General features: G+C 34.6%; 1 protein-coding gene and 1 long non-coding RNA gene across 3 annotated transcripts in view; one reads left to right on the forward strand and one right to left on the reverse strand.

Annotated features, from left to right (window-relative positions):
* LOC136357837 (uncharacterized) overlaps positions 1 to 22,800 on the forward strand; it is a 604,229-nt gene that overhangs the window by 78,548 nt on the left and 502,881 nt on the right. The window lies entirely within an intron of this gene.
* SLITRK1 (SLIT and NTRK like family member 1) overlaps positions 5,695 to 22,800 on the reverse strand; it is a 497,090-nt gene continuing 479,984 nt past the window's right edge. The window contains exon 3 of the mRNA XM_066313436.1: positions 5,695 to 5,768. The gene's annotated coding sequence lies outside the window, so the exon portion shown is untranslated. The remainder of the gene's footprint in view (positions 5,769 to 22,800) is intronic.

Below are 22,800 nucleotides of genomic sequence, written 5' to 3' on the forward strand. Positions count from 1 at the left end.
AAAGAATAAGTACATGAGACAAGGAAAGATGGAAAAATATCCAAAGAGGGATACAAAAATATTACCTTAGCATGCAGAGGTGCAGTTAGGAAACCAAAAGCCCAGCTGTTGTTCAAACTCAAACATGAGATACTTCTGTCCTTATGTTAGTAACAGGTAGAAGCACAAGGGACACCTAAGACTGCTGATGAATGGGACTGGCAGGTTACTTACAAGTTACACTGAGAAGGCTGGGGTACCCAGTGTTGTCTTTATCTAGGTTTTTAAAGGTAAGCTCCTGAGTTTTTATGTCAAGAAAAAGGATAGATCCAAAGAGTGGAGCATCCACGGCAGAGGGTTGAGCTCAGGATCACCTGTACACACTGGACATGTACATGTCAATGGACTTGACAGGATGCATCTGAGGACCTCTGGAATTCAACATTATGAATATGGTCTCTTTTATTTTTTTTAAAGATCATAGAGATTATGGAAGGTCCCAGATGACTGAAGCAGCAAAAATATTGCATCCATCTAAGGGAAAAAGAAAAGCACAGAAAATTAGGGACCAGATAGCCTCACGTCAGTACCCAGGATAATTGTGGAACAAGTCCATGTGGAAAATATTTTCACACATGAAAGACGGGAAGATTTTAAAAGTGCTAGAGTTATCAAGTTAATTTGTACTTAACCAGCCTATTGCTTTCTCTCATATAATACTTCTCTCAGTGAAGGGAGGAGAGGAGTAAACATCCATCTACCTCAGATTTTACAGGGTGATTGACATAATCTCAACACTCTGGTTGAAGCTGGTAAAATGTGGACTGGAAAAATGGACTACATGATAAATGAAAACTGAATAAACTGTCCTCAGGGTCATAAATAACTTAGATTCTTACTGTCAGAAAATTTAGATAGAGGTACCTCAAGGTTCATATTATGAATATAAATATATAAAAATATATAAATATAAATATATAGATATAGATATATATTATATTTGTTATATATATATATATATATATATATATATAAATAAATAAATTATGAATGTCCAAGGATATTAATTCTCTTTTAGAACCATTGTAATGGTGAGATGAAATGCACCTCACCATAGATGATTCCAACCTTTAAGGAGTGGTAGATACACTGAAAAGAAGGAATGTAGACATAGGTCAACAGGCTGCAAGATTTACCAAGAAGGCTTGGATTAAACTTCAGAAAGATAAATGTGGCATTCTGAGTTGGACTAATCCAAATCAGCAGTACAGACTAGGGTGTGATTAACTAGTTGATCTCAGCATGACCTCTTCCAGCAATGAAGGTAAAACATGTCCTGGAATGCATGAGTAACCATGTGTTGAACAGAACAAGGGATGTGATTATTCCGTTCTGTTGAACACATGCTATGCTATGTTAAGGTTTAACACTAGGCAGCAATTAGGCACAACACAGCCACTCACTCCTTCCTGCAGTGGAACTGGAAAAACAGTTGAAAGGGTAAAAGTGAGAAAACTCATGGGTTGAAATAAAGACAGTTTAGCAGGTAAAGCAGGTAAAGCAAAAGCCATCCGTGCAAGCTAAGGAAAACTAGGAATGCATTCACCATTGCTCATGGGCAGGCAGGTTTTCAGCGACATCCAGGAAAGCAGGACTTCATCATGGATAATGGTGTCTTGGGAAGATAAAATGTCTTAACTTCAAATATCTCCCTTCCTTCTTTTTTACCCCCAGATTTATAGGCTAAGTGTTATGTCATATAGTATGAGAAATCCCTTGGGTCAGTTGAGCTAGTTGTTCTGGCTTTGGTCCCCTCACACCTTCTTGTGTACCCCCAGCCTACTCTCAAGAAAAAGCCTTGACTGTGTAAGCACTGCTCAGCAGTAATCAAACCATCCCTATATCATGAACACTGTTTCCAGCACAAATCAAAAACCTTACCCCATACCAGCCACTATGAAGAAAACTAACTACCCTAGCCAAAACCAAGCATAATACTTCACTGAGAGTCAGCTCTTGTGCTGTACCCAAGTGCTGCAAAGTTAGCAGTTGCTTCTTTGTGACAACTCAGTCAAGCTTTCAACATTCTCCATAGTCTTCATATATAAAAAGAAAGAAGGGCATACTCCCAGTAATTGGTGCATTAGATCTTCTTCAGATTTCAGTTCCTGCTTTCCTCCCTCTATACTCAATCCAACTCTCCACCATACTAGATAAAACACATTTATATGGATACAATCTGAACATATCTGAACATTGTTAATTTTATTATTTATTACAGTGAATATATTAGGATTGGAGGCTAGTTACAAGAATGGGGTGGAAGAACACTATGCAAAAATTGAGGGAGTCTGGCTCTGTTTAGTCTAGAGCATTTGAGGAATTAATGGAAGCAGTCCCTGAATCTTTAGTGCTTATCAAGGAGAAAGGTTGAACAAAGGAGTGAATAACAATAGGGTTTGAGTATTTTTTGAGAAACATTAGGAGTTAGAAATTTCCAATATAATAAAGTTAAAAAAAAACCCTCTGTTAAGTAAATGTCATTTGTTTCTGTGATAGGAAACTAGTAGACAAAGAGAAAATTGCAAATTACATACTTGGAGGCTTTTGTTGTTGACATGATGATTTCTGTATCATATTTGAATTGCAACGTTTGAATTAAATGAATAACACCTATTCAGTTGATATATGAAGAGCTATAGTTAAGCTATCATTCCTAAGCCATCTTGACATATTCTTCCTTTGCTGTCAGTTTCATAGAATTATTTCACAGCATCAGGCTTTTGGTCTTGCGTAACTGTAATTTGTTGTAAACAAAATCATCAGTCTAAAAAAATTCCTATTAAATAAAACATGGCATCCATTTCATGTGTTAAGAAGACTGAACTAGCCTAATTGGTAGTTTTTGAATGTGAAATATGTGTTAATTATATTATTAAAAGATTAAAGACTTCTTCCCTCAAAAAAAAAAAAATTCAATGAAAGAAAAAACAAAAACAAAACAAAACCAACCAACCAACCAACCAACCAAAAAAAAACAACCAAAAAAACCAACCAAACAAACAAACAAAAAACCAAACAAACAAACCCCCCCCCCAAAAAAAAACACCAAAAAAACCAACCAAAAAAACCACAACAACAACAACAAAAAAAAACCCACACAGGAAGTGAAGAAGCCCAAAGCCTATTACTAAGATCTAGCAATAGTATATGAAAACAAAACAGCATGATATATGTTCAGCATAACCAGCCAAATCGATATAGTTTAGAAGTCTGTTCAATTTCTTGAAAATTATTTGAAACAAGAAAAAGAAAGTTAGTCAGGGGTATACAAGCTTTAAGGAAGGACAAGTTCTGTGTCAACCACTGGATGAAGAGAGCCTTACCAACTCTCTCTCTTCAGAAATGCTTGATGGGTAATGATTCTACTACTAACCCTGAAATCTCTGAGAATACTCACCAAAGTCCAGAGTTGCTACCAAACATGTCATCACTCAAGTCACCCATTTATCACTTCTTCAAGAAGCCCCCACCACTTTTACAAAGCAAATTTGTTTGCAAACTGCTTTATTTTGTGTCCTCTATCACTGCCATACAACATTTAAAAAATTAAATTAAAAGGAATTTACACAGTGTTTTGTTTATTGGACTATTTGGATTACATTGATTAGCATTCCAGCTCATTATTCTTTTGACATTATTTATATTTCTAGATAAGAAATTTGAAATTGCATAGATGAAAAATTACAAGGTAAGAATATTTCTCATGACTTCAGAACTGACAGAAACTGGATTATTCTATCAATTTGCTCTGGAGGTGTCCATCTAAAATGTCATTCTGGTACTGTAGAAACATATGGGGTTATTTAATATATTCTATGGCATATTAGAGAGTACTAGAAGTATACATAAAAGCGACTGTACTGAGTCTTTAACTGTCACATCTTAAAACACTGCACTGGTCAGCTGAAAAGATCTCTAGACTCCCTATATAAATTATCCTGTAGATATATTTGCAATAACCATCTGAACTTCCTTTGTGATGAGATATTGGTATTTTACATCTATTTAATTGAATCTTGCACATATCTTAATTGAGCCAAGTGACTTTTACTCCAGAAATTATTGTTGCAAGCATTTAGGACAGGCTACAGCTGCTTAAACATGGGCATCTATTCTCACTTCATGTGCTCTAGGGCACTTTATAGCTACAATACAGGACCAAGGGGACACTGACATGCTTCTTGAACAGCAGTTGGAGACTACGCAGAACAAGGGAGATTAGGCTCAAATTGCCCAACTTGGCTGCTTTTTGGCAACCTGAATACATTCATAAAGATTAATAAATTTCAGCCAAACTGCTTTTATGGTAGAGCCCAAATTTAATGAATCCATACTTAATGTTCCCCAAGGTTGTACACTAAATAATAAGCAAATGTTTGTTAATATTTGATATATTTGAAGATTGAACAATAAGACATTGATACTTGTGAATTTGGATAGTAGTAGTTAATGAAGCGCTGAGGGCTATGAGTGATGTATGTTCTTCTGTACCTTTATAGAGGTGGCTTATGAAGGTGGTGATTTAAGCTCCTTTGACTTTAACCTGAAAGACAGGACATGCAATTACTTTCTTGCCATCCAGCCTCTGCTGCAAAGGTCTAGCATTAGAGATGACATCTTCCCAACCCACCTTTCAGCTGTAACTAGCTGTTTAAACTGCTGTAGTAACTAGAGGATCAGGAGAGTGACCTCAATTTCTGAGGCAGCAAGGAGAGATACCACAACATCCTCTGACACAGGAAAGAAGATTTTTCTCAGGGATGTATACAGCTGCAAATACCAAATTAATTTATTCTTAATAAGGTGTGAATTACAGCGACATGGAGACAGTAAGGTGAATGGAGGAATATTTCAGAGGTGTATGAATCTTCTCTGCATAGAACAAGAGAAGGCAAATTAAATCATAACTCAGTAATATAGAAAGTACACTCTTCATTTTCCCAGTAAATATGTCTCCTGTTCAACCAAGTTTAGGAAGTATATAGAACCTGGAGGAACTTGTGCTGTTGCAAGGAGACCTTGTACTTCATGACTTTTTCCTTCAAAAATACGGTAGTCAATATCTGTGATCAGTTTTGATATACTAAAATGAAATCACGATAAATTCTACATTTATTTCTTACTAAGAAAGCAAGAGTTCTAAGACATTTTTGTTGCTGAAGTTTATTAAAGAAACCTTTTTTAAATTGTCCCCAACTTTTTAGTGTTCTCTCTTTTATAGTACTTATGTTAAAAAGTAATAAGAAATATTGACAGACAGCCATGGTAATAATTTATTTATTGTGTTTCATTTTGTAAGTGTTTCTTGAGCTATGCTTCTCCCCATGTGATCAGGAATTTTCATTATTAACTATGCCTTGTAAACCTGAAATAATATTACACATGTATATATTGATGTAGCTTTTTAAATATATACATGTCCTTTAAGAATGCTTACATTTTATAGTGCAAATACAATTGTATTTTTCTTACTCTAAAGTGTTCAGAAGTAAAAAATGCTGATACTTGTTATATCTTCTAAGCCTTCAATTACAGCTATTAATTTATTAATAGTAATGGTATTTTAATAATAAATAATTTTCAAAAGTATAAAAATTAATAATTTTCAAAAGGGACCAAAAGTTTAGATTTAGAAAGAAATTCCATAGCAGATTTTGTTTGACTTTTTTTTTTTTTTTTTTTTTTTTTTTTTTTTTTTTTTTTTTTTTTTTTTTTTTTTTTTAATACTCACATAATAATATTGGTCTTTCTGTTGCTCGTAGGAATTCATATTCTGATTGTTACCCATTATGATGTCTGCTCTTGGAGGGGAAAGCTCTATAGGCCCTTTTTAGCAAAGAAAACCAGCAAGATTTTACTTTTTTTTTTTCTTTTTTCTTTTTTTTTTTTAACAATTAAGTAAATTCCAATGAAGTAATGCAAATTCTAAATTTAGTATCTGTTCAGTTTTGCATATGGGGTCCACTTAGGATGTAAAACAGAGGGTCTACTGCCATCTTGATCTATACACAGGACAAAAAAATCCCTGTTGGCTTGTTTGGTTTTTTTTAAACAACCATATGTATTACATGCAGTAATCACAAAATAACTTTTTCAGCCTTCTAGGCACCATACCTATTTCCTCCTTAGTCTTGTTAAATACAACAGACAATGGAAACTAATAGCAACAAAAATTTCACAAGAATTCACAAAATTCAAAAGAACGTATCATAGCAAGGACGAATATGGTCAATGTTCTTGGAGCTCATCTATCAAGCTTTGTTTCCTGTATGGATTTGTCCAGGATAGAATTTTAAACCTTTTCCAGCTTGCGGCAACTGAAAGGCAACTGGGTAAAGTTAAAAGATAAAGCTTTAAATTGCAATCTCATCATTATGCAAATGTTTGTTCCAGTGGTATTTTCTGTATGCTTTTTTCCCAGGGTTGAAAAAAATACTCACTTTGGCAATAAATAAAATTTTAGAAGTGGCACTGAAGCAACTGCTTCAGCTATTCCGTATTTTGCATCTGTCAGCTTCCTGCTAAGTAAAACACAACTATTGTTGTGACAGAAAGTTGTTTTGCTGATATTGGATCTTAGTGTATTTTGTTAAGATTATTTTAACACTAATCAACATATTTTTGCATATTTTACAAGCTGAGAAAACTCATTTTCTGTTCCAGGTACACTGTCACACCAGTGGTTATTACAACACAGTTGGCATGGGTTGATCTCAGTGGGATTCCACTTAGTATGTCTTTCAAAACTGCATTATTTTATTCAAGAAGAATAGCCTTGGGACCAAAATATGTGCATAATGGTATGCAATGTTTGGAGATGCAATTTTACATCACTAGCTGGGATAAGCAATATTTCATCAGAGTAAATATCAATGAGTCAGCATTTCATAGAATCATAGAATGATTTGGGATGGAAGCCAGCTTAAAAATCTTCTTGTTCCAACCTCACCGCCATAAGCAGGGATGCCACCCATTAGGTCAGGTTGGCCAGAGCCCTACCCATAGTGCTCTTGAATGCTTCCAGAGCAGGGGGCATCCACAACCTCTCTGGGAAACCTGTTCCAGTACCTCACTATCCTCTGAATAAGGAATTGTTTCCAAATGCCTTTATAAATCTCTCTTCTTTTAGTTTAAAACTGAGATTATGTAATTTTTTTTTATATACTCAGAAAAGTAAAATTCTCTGTAGTTCTCTCATCTTGGCAGTGCTGCAAAAGCTTATGTCAAACAGAGTTTTGGTTTTAACTTTGTTCAAAAAGCAAAATAAAAAGGAAAACGGCTTTCTTTTTGTTTTGTTTTGTTTTGTTTTGTTTTTTCCTCTGTTGGACTACATGAAGCAGAAAAATGCAGTTGATCTTATATATTCTAAATAGCTCTAGGCCAGTCAAGCCAAATTGTTATATCAGATAATCCACTTATCTTGTGAAAAACAGAACAAAATGCAGATTTTCCGTTAATATAAGTCTAAAGAAGTACAAAGATATTATTAAATAACAACATCTAAATGATTTTCTATTTTCTGAAAAAAGTGGCATAGAACTTCTTGACTGTCCTATTTTCAAAGTAGCATGTAGAAGGGAAGTTAATCTTGTGGAGTGACTTCTTAGTACTCTTAGCTGAAATTAAATTATGCCTCTAAATGTTAATTATATTTTTCCAAAATTCTAACAGGACTCTATTGTCAGTGCATGATAAATGAATAATTACAAATACCTTTGCTATGTGTTTTTTTAATGCTGCTTTAAAACACCCCCTTTCTAAAATGTGACATTTCTTTTCCATAGAAGTGAGCTGTCATGAGTATGATGACCTTGAGAAGGTATCTGCTTTAAATAATTATTAAGCAATATTTTTTATACTGTTAATGAATTTTATGGCCTTCCCTTCAGATATTTTAAAACATTGATGCTGGAATGGAATGAAGCAGAATGGAATGGATCAGAATAGAGTAAAGTAGAGTAGAGCAGAGCAGAGCAGAATAGAATAGAATAGAATAGAATAGAATAGAATAGAATAGAATAGAATAGAATAGAATAGAATTTTAGTTGAAAGGAACCTAAAATAGTCAAATTCTCTGACCTTATCAGGGCTGAAGAAAGGTTAAAGAACATTATTAAAGGCATCATCTTAAACATTGACAAATTTGGGACATCAATCCCCTCTCTACAAAACGTGTTCAGTCAACACTGAATATCTCCTGGCACATCAGTGAACCATTCCCAAGTGTATTTTCACAACATACCAGGGAGGAGAGATCAGCACCTCCCTCTCCATTTCCCCTCCTCTGCAAGCTGTAGAGAGCAATGAGATCCTTCAACCTTCTTTTCTTCAAACTAGATAAACACAGAGTCTCCAGCTGCCTCTCACGGAACTTTACTTCTAGCTCTTTCACCAGCTTTGTTGCCCTCCTCTGGATTCATTCAAGGACCTTGACATCCTTCTTATATTGTGAAATTGCACCAATGCTGAATACAGCAGGGTACTTGTTGTAACAGAATTTTTTTGTGTCTTTCTAACTTTCAGATAAAAAGCAAAACAAAAATCCACACCAAGACTGTCTAGGGTTTACCGCAATTACAGTGGATGGCTATTTAAATCTTCTATACAAATTTCATCTGTAATCTCTGTTGCCTATGGTTAAAATACATTTTTCCTTTATTTCCCTATTCTTTCAATAACATGAGGCAAACTGTGATGAGTATTATAAATAAATAGAGCCTGTAATGTTCCTGCTAGCTCAAAAGCTCACACAGGTTTCTTATCTGTGGGAGCATAATCTGAGCACAATCTGGAAAAAAAACCATGACATTTTGAAAACTGACAATTTTAGTATAATATTAAGATAGTTTCTTTTGAAATAATGTATTTTGCTGTTCTTGGTCCATATTTTAAAGCAAATTATGTTCCATAGTGCATATTTTGCTTGTTATATGGACATCACATTGGATTTTTTTGCTTTTAGTAGATGACAGATTTCAACAGGAAACCTTTTCAGTAAGCATACTTTAAAAAAGAAAAAAATTGTATCTGCAGAAAACTCAACTAAAAAAGGCATTTAATGGGAAAACCCAGGGTTTTTAATTGTAGCACAGTCTTTAATGTGAGGCACATACACTACTCCCTGACACTGCTGTCAAATGGCACCATGCCATCCTATAACTCCATCTGGAAAAAAAATCTTCCCCTGCCTCTCACTCACTCCTTCCCAGTGGATGAGAGGGGAGAATCTGAAGGGTAAAAGTGAAAGAAAATCATGAGTTGAGATAAAGATAGTCCAATAGGTAAAGCAAAAGGCATGCAAGCAAGCAAAACAAAACAAGAAATTCATTTACCCCTGTCAATCATCAGGCAGATGTTCAGCCCTAATCAGGAGAGCTGAGCTCCTTCACACATTAACAGGGACCTGGGGAGACAAAACTCCTCAACTCTAAATGTCCTTCTTGGAGAGGTTATATATGCAGTTATGAATCACAGGTTCTTGGGACTACACAGACAAAAAAACAAACTTCCCTTGATTTACACTAAGGAAATATAGGAGGCAGGGGGGAGGATATGTAAATATTTAATATTGTACCTTTGCAGTGTTGGGCATATAAATTAGCAAGTTCTTTTCATACTGACTTATTTTTATGTGAAAAACTGGGACCACTGTAATGCAGTCAAACTTTCTATAGTTTATACGTCTATGTAGAATAAAATGTAGGATAATTTTAGCCCCCAAATATCTAGTACATGAAATAGATGCATTTTTATTCTGTAGTTTTCCTCCTTCATGTGCTCTTTTTGTGATTCATATGCCCTCTAATATTTGAAGCACCACAATTAAAAAATATTATGCAGTTACTCTTTTCTCTATCAAAGCCACAGTTGGTGTAGTTCTCATTCCTCGAGGAACATGAGTTCCTGAAAAAGAATTGCATTCCCAGCATTTTGCACAGAGCCTGTTGGTAGCTGCAAATACAAGAAAGCATTTATTTTTTCTCTATCTCTGTGAGGGTGGTCACACACTGGAACAGATTTCCTGGAAGGACTGCGCAGTCTCCATCCTTGGATATATTCAAAATTCATCTGATTATACCTCTATACGGTCCTGCTTAAGAAGGTGGTTTGCACTAGATAATCACTTCCAATCTCAGACCCTCTATGACTCTGGGATCCTGTAAACCTAGGTGTTCTGTTTATATCCCTAGGATATATGAGGTATGCGTGTGTTTAATTTTCTCCTGTGCACTGTTCTGGATGTGCATTGACTTTTTAATATTTTTTTATTATTTTCACCACAAGAGCAGTCTAAAGTTTTACAGATTTCTGTCTCTGTTTCTCTTACATAATCAAAGATATCATCTCTGTATTCACATGGATTACTATGAGAATGTCAGCTGTAACTTCATATATTCTTGTATTAAGGATTCCGAATAATTATTTTTTTTTAATAATAGCTAGACATGTCTTTTTTTTTTTTAGGAATCACTGGTTGGGTTTTTTTGGCTTTTTTTCCCTCTTTCCTTCAATTCATTCTCTAAAATAAAACACAGAGGTGGTGATTTTGTGGTATTTACTTTAGAAAACTAAATTTAGAAAGATGGCTTGTAACATTGACTGATTTCAGTCCACATTTTCTGAATTAAAAAAATTCAATAAAAATTTTGATTCACTCTGGTTTTGCTATTTAATTATAAATATCTCATGTTCAATAAGCTGTTGACAACTCCTAGGCGAGATTCCAAAGACATTATTTGGAACCAGAGATGAGCTTCCTTACTGGAGAAACTGTTCAGATGGTCTTAAGACATCTAATACAATTCAGTTGCTTAGAAAATGCTTTCTGCTGTCATTTTAAAGGTCCTGTGGTATCCAGCTCATTATGAAATAGTTCTAAGTTGTCCCAGATCTGTATGGAATAGCATGTGGAGACCAAGTGAAATACCCTTAGGTGTTTTTCATGACACTGCAAACCTATGTTTAAGGAAGTTATTTTGTCCTTTGTCCTCAGGAAGCAATTAGAACAGGTAGAGTGCCTGTAGAGAGTTATTCAGTCCACCCAAAGAACTGTGTTAAGTTCTTGAAACAAATAAGATTAATGCTATCATGAATACATTTTCATATACATGGAAATGTATATGCTCCCAGGGAGAGCACAGTATAATTTCCTACAGTACTGTTTGCTTAAAAATGGAAGGTATATGGAGAATTGAAGGTCTGTATTATGGACAGATTCATAGAAATATGTGCAACATACATATAAAGGTCATATAATCTGTCATTATGACGATTTCCTGACTGTTTGATTTTCCCTTCTTTTTACAAGAGAAAACATTTTATCTCCAGTTTTGGTTTTCTTTTCAACGAAAGTCACAGCTATGAAGGGCTTAGTTCAGTTACCTAATACGTGCAAGAGTTCTTATGGTATCTAAAGACATCCATAAAAGACTCATCTATATTACAGAGTGTCTGCAGGCAACCTATGCTCATCTGAACCAAGAAATCCATAAGGCAGTAGACGTCTATGTGCTGAGAACTGAATAGGTCCTAATTTCATTATATTATTCTTTATATCCATTAAAAAAAAAAAAAAAAAAAAAAAAAAAAAAAAAAAAAAAAAAGCTTGGGATTTCTCTTTGTTTAAGAAAAAGGACCAAAATTGCAGTAATGTATTTCTGATGTTTTTAATTAGTAGTTTGTCATTAAACAGTCCAAAGTTAAAAAAAAGTTTCTGAAAAATGCAATATCACTTGTTGTTTCAAGCAGAATTCCATTGTAGTCACAGTTTATAAAAAAACTATTTATTCTAATATCTATAGGGGGAAGCATAATGGTGGAGAATGACTGTTCTCACATAGACAGTTGCAAGTTTGATAGCTTCCAGTGGTTTAAAGTGATCATAATCATTCTAGACAAGAAGTACACTTTATTGGAAGCAATGAATATGACAATATGCCCTAAAACTAGGCAACATTGGAATGAATGGATTTATTTAAGACTTAAATATGTGTTCAAGAAAACAATTTCTTGTTGCTGCTTGTAAAACATTATAAATTTATACTTTATCAATTTAAAAAGCCATCCAATCACTTAATCCTAGTGGTAGAATTTCCAAAGGTAGTGGAGGAGACAGAGAATATTCTACATATGTGACTATAATTATGTGGTAAAACTAGTCAATCTAGTCAAGTTCCACCAAATTTTGACATTGACATTAGGCAAGGTCAATTTCAACCAATAAATTCCAGAGTTTTTTTCTGATTATTTTTCAATGACTCAGTGTTTTAAACAAATATATTTCCAGAGACATATATGGCAATCAAGCTACCGAAATCCCTCAAAACTCTGTCAGCTGTAAACTTCCTCTGGCAATCTATTATTAACCTAGAATGAAGACTGATGGTTTACAGATAATTTTTTGTTGAATTTACTCAACTAGAATTTTGGACACAGAGATGGAGCCACCAATAAAATTTAAAGCTAAAGCTAAAATGAATCAAGACATTGTGATTCTTGGTAATGTGTTTATTGACTAGAAGCTTGAAAATTCATTACAAGAATTGAATTCACAGTGCTGAATTAAGTTTTTAAAATTTTTGCATAGAACAGTTGCAAGAATTAAATGGCACAGAAAAAAAAAAAAAAAGGTTTTGTAAGCCAATGGGAAATGTTGGAAAGAAATATATCTGAAAGTATATCACTCTTTTGTTTTGGCACTTCACCTGTGGCAGCACTTAGTGGCCTGTGCAAATCATGTATTTTCTGTAGGCAACAAAGCCCAAACACAATACCAATCATAGTCTGGGAGGTAATATAAATACTTTTTAATGGACTGCTCCAGCTTGGGTCACCCATGGGGTCACAGATCCTGCCAGAAAGCCATGGGGACCTCCATGTGCTGCAGGCAGATATTTGCTCAGCTGTGATCCTCCATGGACTATAGAGAGACAAACTGCACCACCATGGTCTTCTCCATGGGCTGGAAAAAGAATCTGCTTCAGCATCTGGAACACCTCTCTCTTTTTGTTCACTGTCTTTGGTGTCTTCAGAATTGTGTCTCACATTTTCTTTCTCCTGTCACTCCCAGCTACTGTGCAGACCCTTTTTGCCTTTTCTTAAGTATATTGTTTAAGAGGTGCCATCAGCATCACTGATGGGCTCAGCTTTGGTCAGCCTCAAGTTAAGCTTGGAGATAGTAGAAACTGACTCTATGCTACATGAGAACAGCTTCTGGTGTCTTCTCACAGGAGTCACTCCTGCAGGAAAAGTGTCAGCTGAGAGAAAATCTATCTTTGTGGCCTGACAGTAAACATGGCTACCTGTAATGTGAATAAACTCCTTCATTCCATTTCTAGACATATTTGGAGGTGAAGAGGTTCTGTTCTTTGGTTTGTTATTCTTTGTTTATCCTGCAGTATCTCTAACATAAAACAAAGATAAGAAAATTCAAGGTTTCCATTAGATTGGATTCCTTCAGGTCTGGGATCCAAAATATACTTGTGTTTGTATATACATGTTTTATATTAGATTTGGTATTTATTCCTAAAGGCATTTTAATCCTGTTTTGGTCATTATTGCTATTTTCATTAGGGGTATTTATTCATATAATTAAGAAAAATCAATAAAATAATGGCATGTCTGGATGTAAAGCAGAAAACAATGCAATCATATAAGACAGTGTCTCATGGCTTATCAGGAATATCAAATTTAGAAAGATGAATAATTCAGTATTAAATTTACATATAAATTACACTTGTAAGCAACCATAATAGTAATAACTATAATTAATTGCATCAATCATAAAATATGTGATTATATGTTTAAATAAAATAAAGACTACACCTTTAAAACACATCTGGATAATTTTACACAAAAGAACAAACAATAAAATTACTTTCAAAAATTTGGCAATGAAGAGACTGTGTATCTAACTCACATACAACTAAATATTTCTCCTAATGCCATAAAACTTGTTAGTAAAATATCAACAAAATAGATTGACTGTTCAAGTTTTGATCTAATATTTGCATATATATTACTATACTGTAACATCTAAGAATTTAACTATTAGTTTATGCACACTTTCTTTTGAAAATTATTTTTCTTAAGAGAGTGATTTTTAGTATTTCTTAAAAATGCAGAATAGCATTTTTACATGTGTATTTTTTCATTAAAAAGCACAGCAAAGATCTTAGTTAATATTCATAAATGTTTTTACTTACATATGTCATTTGCATAAAATTATTAATTACAACTTATGAAAATATTCTAAAGGGGAATCACTAGCTGCTCTGACAATCTCATTCTAATATGCATTTGATATATAATGGATTATATCTAATCACTTCTTACAAGAAACTATGCATGATAGCTGTTCTGCAGGCCAGAGATTGTTTCCTAGCCTTTTATTATTTAGCCACAGGAGATGTTGGTGATCATTGAACACATATCTGATCAGCTTCAAATTTCCATAGCACCTAAAGGCTGCATCCTGCCTGCCTATCGAGATGAAATCTCAGAGATTGAAATATCCATCCCTTTTTTCTTCTGTAAGAACAGATTAGTGTATGGCAAATAAGGGGATTGTGACGTATTTGAAGAAATCTCAGCAAACATTCGAAGAGCTGGACAACCAGGGCACAATGCCTGTACCTGCCTCGGGTTAAGATGCAACTTGCAATTCCAATCAGCTTTCTGTAGTCAGTCATACTGCATGCTGTACAGGCATTACTGCAGAAACAAAACAAGGACAATACAAAGACATTGGCAGACTTAGATAAAACTTTCATCTTGATATCGAATCTTGAATATATGAGCAAAACATACTCACATAAGAATTTCATTTTACTTAAGGTTACAACTTCTGAAGAATGTCAAATATTAGAATTTGTATACAAAAAGAATAAAGTAATCTTCCCCTTTACTGTTCCAAGAGCATCTGAATGATGAACTTAGTTATATGCTTTAGTCTCAGGTAGCCCTGTGAGGAGCAGAGAGCTGGCCTCAGTGAACCTTATAGGTTCTTTCCAAAATAAGATATTTCATAAATTTATTATGCTATTTCTTGACATTATGCAATGGACTCAGAGATCTTAGAACAGACTTGCAAAAGTATTCTGCAGCTCTGGTCTGAATTGATAGAATAATGCTCCCTGATAAAACAAATACTTGAACCATAAAAGAGCTACAGACTGGATTAAAACAAAAAAAAAAAAAAAAAAACCAAAAACACCTTTACTAGTATATATATTTGAGTATTTTGATGTTTGGGGGTTTATTTTCATGTTTGAATGATAGTGATTTCAAATATTTTTGCTGCATAGGAATAGTTGTTTTACTTTCAAGTAGGTCCTTATGTAGGTTCATAGATAGCTACATTTAATGCTCTTGGTGTAGCTGCTGAAGTTTCGATTATTTTCAGTGGAGTTGGTGGGCTTCACTAGCAGCCATGATGATGGCCTGGTTAGAAGAGCAAATTTACTGAGGAGAATAAAATGTCTGCTGAACAGTACTGATGCGAATTGTCTGCCAGACTGGGAGCTTTAGGTCTGGGAACTGGGTTTGAGAACAAGAAACATCTTCAAAAATGTTAGCTGGCAACTTTTAAGTACAGCTGGGTACCTAGAAATCTTGTGGTGCCCTTGGTAAGTGCAAAAGCAAAGAAACTGTAATGGCAATTTATGATCTAAAAAAGTGGAGACAGTGTGGTAAATTAAAATTGGTGAGATTCTGTAAAACAAGTCATGCAAGGATGCAGATGCTTGGGAGAACATAGGAGAAAATAATAGAAAGGTATAAGAACATGAAAAAGTGCAAGAATCCCTGCAAGCAGAACTTCAGGAGTGGCAGGAAAGTACTGGCCTTCTCAAAGAGACATATGCAACTGCAAACACTTTGCTGAGAGCTGTTAAGCAGGAAGCTGAAGAAGTTTTACTGTGGCTTAGAGCAATTAGAGCAACTCTCCCTTGAAACTCACAGTCCTGATAAAAGTCTGCTATGTCAGGGTTTAGAAACCAGCCTCAGACCCCTAGCTTTAACACAGCTAGACCAAAAACCTACAGGCTTAGTGTCAGAGAGTGAAACCATTAAGAAGATAGATGTATTGAAAGGAGAATGATTCCAGATATTCTGTCCATGCTTCCTGAGTCTGGTTCTGGCAACAGGTTTCCTACCCCTGCTTTGTTACATAAATATAATGCAGGTCGACCAGCGTCGTTGAACACTTTCTGTTATTCTACTTCTTTCTATTGTTCAAACTTCTACAACATAGTTCTTGCCTCCTGCTAGAAACAAAGGCTTTGCTTTTGAACAAAATTCTCTGCTATCCCAAGTCACAATGACCACTTACAATCTACATTGCACAATAGCTAGTGAAGAAATAAACATGCAAAAAGACCAGTGGCAAGGTGTAACCAAGAAGGAGCTGGAACTGTTTTTCTTAATCAGAATGAGGCCAAAGAAATATTTCTGGCTGTATGCGCTGTAATACTGTGAGGCCCCCTTTGGGATTCAGAAAAAGGATATTGATGGGGTTTGTGTTGACACATTTCCAGGGAAGTCAAATTAAATCATATTTGCTTTGAATTAAAGAGCTGGAAAGGTTTCTAAGAATGATGTTCAGCTTGGGAAAACTCATTACTGGCTGCTTATACAGTTCTGTTAGATACAATATCCATCACATTAGATTCAACTTTAGTAATATTCCGTTTTTGTAGGATCTGGAGAACATACTTCTTTTCCACAGGGAACTGTACTCCCCAGACATCCATATAGGTCTGCCTGACATACACAGATGGGAAAACTTAGAAGAAATTGATACATTTCTGGAGCAAGAGCTGGGAACTAAAAGAGATATCCTGAAGTGTCAAAAAAGGCAACATTGAATTTAAGCAACTCAGCTCCATCCTTTATTTTTCAGGAATTTGGATATTAGAAGAGAATGTAGGCTTTACTAAATGATAAGTGGTTTTTACCATGTGTGAAAATGCTCAGAGGCATGGAGCTCACCTTGAGCACTTTTGAAATATAAATTTCTTTGAGGGTTTGAGGGCTTTTGCTCAGACCAACTTAAAATATTCAGAGCATAAATAATAATTTAAAACTTGAATCATAAATGTTTCCATCTATGTTATCAAATCATAATAATTAATTTCGCCTGAAGTGATACATTGAATATTTCAGTGTACAGTTGGTTTCAAAACAAGTTAGTTGATTTTTAAAAACTTTGGTTCTTAAGAGAATACTTTTATTAAAATTTATCATAACTAAATTCACTTTTTTTGAATAACTGTATTTGTGTTTAATTTTCTGCCACAAAGAGTAGGTGATTATAGCAAAAAAAGTATTTTTGTTTATGAAGAGATTGATTGGAAGAGACTTCATAATATCCTAATATGAATATATTTATTGCTGAAACATGTAACTTGGTTTAGGAGCTGGTAGATTTCTTTGGTTTCCAACTGGCCTTTATTAATTATTTGTGTAAAAATGCTTATGGCTTATGTGCACCTGGTGACTTGCTTATGAAGATATAGCAAAAAAAAAAAAAAAAAAAAAAGAAAAAAAAAAAAAAAAGATAATTTTGCAAGTATTGGGGTATTAGCATAAACTGGCCAAAAAGTATAGTTTGAAATAACATGTGACTGCTACGATTATGGATTTAATGAGGACTCTAATGTTCAGACCATTCATATGCAACTTAAGAAAACCTAATTTAATTTACCAAGATGGCCCAGGAAACCTAAAGCTGTATTTGTTGGAGGATTTCTTTTTAAGTACCAAGCTGTGACGTGCCTGTGAAAGCTAAAACAATTTTATGAGCTTGTTCATTGACTATTTTAAGACATCCTTTGATATATGGAAGACCTTCTTCCTTTAACCCTCTGTTTTCAGATGATCTTTCAGTCTAAATCACAGGCTTTTGCTGGCATCCTTGTTATCTTCACCAACATTCAACACTTTATCGCTTCGAAATTCCATGTAAAGTTCAGGAACCTAAAACATAGACATTAAAACTTTTTAAATCTCCATCTGCCTCTAGGAAGCTTTCAGAGAGTTTGATCAAATTGTTCAGAGAAAAAGGGTTCTTTCAGTGTCAGAAGGCTTAATTAACACTGTGTCCAATTTAAAAAGTCCTCATTTTGAGAGAGTATGCAGTCTTAGTCTTTAATTTTCCTCAACATAGTTAATAATGTCCAACAGATACTATAATATTCCACTCAGTGTAAAACAGGTTTCCTATTCCTAACTTGAGTTTTTTTAGCAGGTAGGACAAGAAGTACATTGATATTGAACTTAATTAAATTTCTGGAATTTAGTAGAAAAAGCTTTATGTTGTATATTTAAAAAACTGCTCACCTAGCTCTCATTTGTTTATATGACAACATTTATTCCTTTATTAATTTTCAACTTATTTTTGATAGAAAGATTGAAGAGGACAGTGCAACTCTCCAGGCCCCCACTAACCTCTCATCTGTTAGAACTCTGAAGGGAGAGGTAAATTGACTACTGGGGTATATACGGCTCATGAGCCTGTGGAGAAATTAGCTGTGGGAAAGAGAACAACATTTTAATGAGATGAGCGGCTTGAAAGTATGAGCATTTTCTTTCTTCTGTTTTCAGAGCATTAATCATCATCATAATTTTGACAAAAGTTTTACATAGTCCTGATGTGAGCATCCTATGATATGACACAAATATCATAATGTGTTTTATTAGTAGTAGTAGATATACATTTTTATCTTGAGCTCTGTGATACTTTGAATGTGTAAAAATCCTTCATGCATATCAGGGTGGATTCATACTTTACCAGTGAAAAGACAGAGAAGAGGTTGATTTTGGTCCCCAAAATAGTGCCAGTATACCCAGTCTTCCTTGCACAGATGTAATATGATTATTTGGAATTCAAAACACTGGTAGTCTAATTGTTCAGATCCAAGATCTGAAGAAATGTATGGCAGCTTGCATGTAATGGAAAAACAATCTGCTCCCCGAGACTTTAGTGGCAGCCTATGTCTGTAGTAAGGGTCCCTGACTATTAGGAGGTTGGACAGGACAAACGACATGTCTAACTGATGCGGCTTCCGTGTCAAATTCTGTTTATTCTCTGCTTGCGGCAAGTTATATAGGTTCACTACATAGTTTACAGTTACAGGCTATACAAGGAATGCAAACAACCTTTTTTTATCTAAGTCTTAAGGTGGCTAAATTGTCAGAACTACAATTCTACATTTAGAAACCCATTAGTTCCCAGAACATCTTAATATAAACAGTGATCTTTCTACTGCACCACAACTGTGAATTTCTAACTGCACCACTGCAGCCTGGAAGCCCCGTAGGCCTCAGAGGCCCACAGGCTCTGCAGGCCAAAGGGCCAGTCTGGAATTGCTTACCCTCAATCAATCCAAATATCTAAGAAATCTCAACATCTGCCTGTTGTGGCATATGCATCAGTGAGACTTATTCAGTGAATGAAAAGCTACTTATCAATAAGAACTTGAGTATTTAGTTAAGGTATTCATAAAACTTTCTTGAAAAATTTCTGACTCATATGGACAGTGAAAATGTTATGCATAATAATTTTGAACATAATTTTGTTGCACTTCAGTAAGAGATATGCTTTTTTTCCCTGTGTCTTATCATTAGAAGTGTCTGATTTAAATATCTTTTCTTTTTCAAAGAAACTGCTCCTCATATAATAGTTGCAAGTTACAATTGTTGAACGTTAACCTCATCTATATGTTGTGTACTCTACGGGATGACATATCCATTTTAGCATGCAATCCATCCACAATACTGAGGACTGCTTTGAAAAAATTGCATCAATTTGAAAGACATATTCAGTACTTCTTAAGGTAAATTTCAAAATGGTTACTGTTTATGATCATTGTTATATTACCTAAAATGTACAAAAAGTTGTAGGATAACAAGGATTATGTAAAACTGAAATGGGGAAAGTTCTAACCAGATGATTTATGTGTTATATATCTTTCATTTGATTCTTTTCTTGATAATAGGAGACTTGATATAGTAGCTGTGACATTTTCATCAAAAAATTGAAACTGAAACTTAATTTAAAGGCAGCATTTCTTATTTAAAATATTTTTTGTTCTGAAAACTGTATAGGTTTACACTTGTTTCATGCAGTGTTTCATAGGAACTTTTCACCCATGCCTCAGAGAGCTTGCTCTGTCCATTAGAATGACACAGACAAGGAGGAAAGGGAAACAGATGGAGGCCTAGAGAAATAAAGATGATGAAATGTTACACTACTTCATCAGAAGAATGTACTGATGCCCTTCTCGAGGGAATGATGTCTCAGAAAATGAGGAAGTAATAAAAGAAGAACTAGTTTTTAAGAAGGACATTACAGTGCAGTCAAATAATTCCATTTGAAGGAGAGAGGGGACAAAACACACAGAGCTTGACAGCAGCAGCAGCAGAAGACAAATAGACTAAAAGAGTGTGCAGAGTATTCAAGACAGAAATAGAACTGTGGTGAAAAATCAGATACCAGGAAGGAATTAGGAATTACTCATTCCACTGAGAAAATGGAAAATGGAATTAAGAAAGAGAAGTGACAGTGAAAAATATTCAAGGCAAGGATGTGGAGAGAAAGGGCCTTATCACAGGTATTGGAAGAGAAGCATGCTGTGTCTGTGGATATTGCTGTCTTTCATACAGGGGAAGAAAAAAATTGTCTCATAGGGCTATAAGAGAAAGATGCAGATTTTGAAAAGCAGTGTTAGAGTACTAAATGGCAAGTAAATTTTGATTATCAATAAAAAATAGAATAGGAGGATTTTAAAATTGTGAGAATATTGATTCTGTATTTTTGATTTGGTTAAGTGAAGACAAATGTGTTCAACATAAATGAACAAAAATATAATGTCAAGGCTCAGGGGCTTTTCCTATTTATTTATTTATTTATTTATATTATTATTTTGCTTCCACAGTTATCAATCAGTTTGGCATTCAAATGTAGCAGCACCTGACAGTTCACACCAACCAGATAATTGTCCTGTCTGACTAATGGACAGAAGTACTGACATCTGAGGGAGGTGGGTCTGTCTGTAGCTGGTGACACTGTCAGCTGTAAGTTAAGCAACGTCTGCCACTTCATGTCTGGCTGCATCTTACTCATGTAGTCAATCAAATTCAGGGTAAGTAATGTGAAGTCCGTCAGGAGAAGCCAGTACTTTGCAGTTTAGGAAGAAGATTGACCTCACCTGGATCCCAAAGTACCTGCAAGTGAAAAAAACAAAATAAAACAAAAAAACAAAACAAACCCACAAAAAACCAACCAACCAACCAACCAAAAAAAAAAAAAAAAAAACAAAAAAACAACAACAACAACAAAAAAAAAAACCACAAAAAAACAAAAACCAAAACCAAAAACGAAAAAAAAAAAAAAACAACCAAAAGAACACTTCTGGTAAAAAACCCCCACACATTTCTGAGCATCTGGGAAGAAAGAAGCAGGCTTGTCTTGACAGTTTGTGGCCTCTGTGCTGAGGCAATTAGTGAGGCAATTAGAGGCTTCCAGAAGAAATGTATCTCCCCAGTGAGCACCAAGCAGAGGGCAGGTTAGGGCAGATAGCTGAAAAGGAGAGTGGCACAAGACAGAGCAGACATGAGCAAAACAGAGTGCTGAGAAAAGCAGGGGGCAAACAAAACCAGGAGTCAGAGATGACAGGCATTTTAAAGTAACCTGTAGGAAACTACTGAAATAAGAGCACCTTTATCATACTACTTTTCTTAAAAAAGGTTAATGTCAGCCCTCTGAGAAAGAAACCAACATAAGTAAGAAAGTTCATTTGTATGTCACCATAATAAGATTTTTTTGCTTCTCTTGCTTCTTTCTTCTCTTTTCTTCTCTTTTCTTTTCTTTTCTTTTCTTTTCTTTTCTTTTCTTTTCTTTTCTTTTCTTATCTTTTCTTTCCTTTTCTTTCCTTTTCTTTCATTTTCTTTACTTCTCTTTTCTTCTCTTTTCTTATCTTCTCTTTTCTTCTCTTTTCTTCTCTTTTCTTCTCTTTTCTTCTCTTTTCTTCTCTTTTCTTCTCTTTTCTTCTCTTTTCTTCTCTTTTCTTCTCTTTTCTTTTTTCCTCCTCTTTCTCTTTTTCTCTAGGACATTAAGTTTTTAGTCTACAGAGTCAAATGCTTGAATTTTACGCTGTATTCAAATAGTCACTCTAATACTTGGGTGATAAAGAAGTCCCAGAAAAATACATATATTAGATATATATATAGCTTGAAAGCTTATTTGCAAGCCATAACTGATATTTGGAAGGGTGGAAGGTTGAGTCATATCTGCTTTTCATTAATTGTTCACTACAGATCACTGATAACAGAGTTACCTGACTAGGTTTGTCTCTGATTTGACTACAATATCTACTATATATCTCTATGCTAAGGAACTCTTCATTCAGTTCTGCCTCAGTAAAAACTGCACTGTTTAAAGGAAAGAAGTTTCTCATTTCAGTAGTGACTCCTACAACAATAGAGCTGATATGCCTTTCCTATTGAGTGACAATTCAGCTGACTGATCCAGAGAAAGAAAATAATTTTAAGAAACTAGTGATTAAAAGCAGCAAAGGAAAAATAGACTTGCTTTTTAACAATACCAGCTTGAATAGCCAACCATGCAAAATCAGAAACAGCTGTCCAAATGATGTTGATCTTAACTTGCTTTCAAGAAGAAGGGGGAATGAATTAAAAATAAATGTCTTTCTCTTTTAGCTCACTAACCATTTTCTCCAGGCCAAGTCCATGTTTTAT

Source organism: Sylvia atricapilla, chromosome 2 (genome assembly GCF_009819655.1).
Source record: "Sylvia atricapilla isolate bSylAtr1 chromosome 2, bSylAtr1.pri, whole genome shotgun sequence".
Taxonomy (NCBI): Eukaryota; Metazoa; Chordata; class Aves; order Passeriformes; family Sylviidae; genus Sylvia; species Sylvia atricapilla.